Source organism: Sinocyclocheilus rhinocerous, unplaced genomic scaffold, assembly GCF_001515625.1.
Source record: "Sinocyclocheilus rhinocerous isolate Xijiao unplaced genomic scaffold, SAMN03320098_v1.1 scaffold9614, whole genome shotgun sequence".
Classification (NCBI taxonomy): Eukaryota; Metazoa; Chordata; class Actinopteri; order Cypriniformes; family Cyprinidae; genus Sinocyclocheilus; species Sinocyclocheilus rhinocerous.
Genome location: NW_015664757.1, coordinates 1 through 1,903, shown reverse-complemented (window position 1 = coordinate 1,903; position 1,903 = coordinate 1). Strand labels below are relative to the sequence as shown.

Sequence of the window (1,903 nt, the reverse complement as noted above, 5' to 3'; positions counted from 1 at the left end):
TCACTGATCAGTTTTATATATGTGAATAAAATGCTAAATTCAAACCGTTTATCATATAAAGCAATCGTGGCTCTTCAGAAAATTTAAATTATAAAAACTGCTCGATTATGAACTTTTCAAAGCATCAAAGTGGTAGTTGCATGGACTGTCAAAGGAGGGACAGAAATCTGTCAGATTTCATTTAAAATATATTCATTTGTGTTTTGATGACGAAAAAAAGTCTTACAGGTTTGGAGTGACAAACGAGTAAATGACAGAATTTTCATTTCAGAGGTGTGGGATTGTTGATGGGGCGTGATTGGATCTTCTTGGATTTGCAAGGCATCTTCGTCATCCAGATCCTGTGAAGTAAAAACAGTGTAAGCGGACAAAGATTCTACTTTCATTCCATTTCATTTATTTCATTTCATTGAAATTATTTCTTTAGATTGATTTATTGCTTTATTATTATTCTATTCTATTATTATTATTATTATATTCTAAAACGACTACTTGTCCACTGAAATAAAGAAAAATAAGCACAAACTAAATGTTAACTGGTAAGTAGGAACATAGTAATTATATTTCATTTATACCCCATTGCAATAGTGCCTTTACAACATTCCAGCATCAATGTGGTCATATGTGATTCTTACCTTTTTCAGGGCAGTTGGTCTCTGATGGAGAAGATTTTAGTCTTGTCCCTTGCTCCTCACATGATAATAGTTCAGTAGTGCCCCAGTCTCAATGAGAGCTCAATTTTGACGTCAAACTGCTTAAAATTACAGCAAAAAAGTAGCAATTACCACATGACTATATATGTGAATAAAATGCTAAATTCAAACTGTTTATCATATAAAGCAATCGTGGCTCTTCAGAAAATTTCAATTATAAAAACTGCTCGATAATCGCTTAGCTAAATTTAACTCATTAATTTATGGAAATGCTTTAGGATAAACTTTTTTCCCAAATGTTTAAAGACATATTTCATATAATTTCAACACATAATTAAATAAAAGACAAGTATATTTACGTTGTATACAAGCAGTAACTTTAAATCATTGAGGAGTTGCATTACAGATAATGAAAAACGTTATGTATACAGGTATACAATTCAATCCGCTCATATTTAATGCATTTCTTACCTTTTTCGGTGCGGCTGGCCTCTGACGGAGAAGCGCCGGAGTCATAAATGAGCTCAATGCTGATGTCAAATTCCTTAAAATTAAAGAAAAGTAAAGCGATTACCGTATGGTACTTTACCCAAACTCCCGTACAGCCAAACTCGGACACATAATAAACGTCTCTGCTAACTCTGACTCTTCCGTCATTTGTGTAACGTTAAATGCGTAGGAAACTACTTTTTTCCTAATGTTTGAAGACATATTTCATATTATTTCAAAGGATAATGAAGGAAAACAGTCAAATAACTTTATTAGTTATGTACAAGCATTAGTTTAAGGCATAGAACTTAAAACTAACTTTATAGCGCAAACAGATTTGATCTGCCAAAGAAAAATCTCAAATGAGAAATAACATTATCAATAAAATCGCAGCAGCACTACTTTAAATTGGTTCGCATTCATTCCCCTCATAGATCTCAAGACTAACAGCAACATTATCACTGCAAACATCGAAACAATCATTTACACGAACATACAAAAACATAAAATCGCTCAGTTCTTAATGAACTCCGTATGTTTCATATTCACATATTCGAAGTTATGATTTCAATAACTTCCTTACCGTCTGTGCAAAAAGGTTCGTATGAGATTATTATTATTACTACCATGTATAACTATGATCTACAACTGTGTTTTCTTTTAGAGTCGTTGTCTTTCAAATGCGGGATAAAACATTGCTCTCCATGGCTGGTGAAGACGTCAGCGATCTCCAAGGGACAGTCTACAAATTACATGACATG

General features: G+C 32.9%; 1 long non-coding RNA gene across 1 annotated transcript; it reads right to left on the bottom strand.

The window, feature by feature from the left end:
• Positions 1–225: 225 nt before the first annotated feature.
• On the bottom strand, positions 226–1,413 carry LOC107730413 (uncharacterized). Its single transcript, XR_001638675.1, has 3 exons — positions 1,125–1,413; positions 636–751; positions 226–341 (listed from the first exon to the last, which is right to left on the bottom strand). It is a non-coding gene; the product is annotated as an uncharacterized LOC107730413 (long non-coding RNA).
• Between the last annotated feature and the right edge of the window lie 490 nt (positions 1,414–1,903).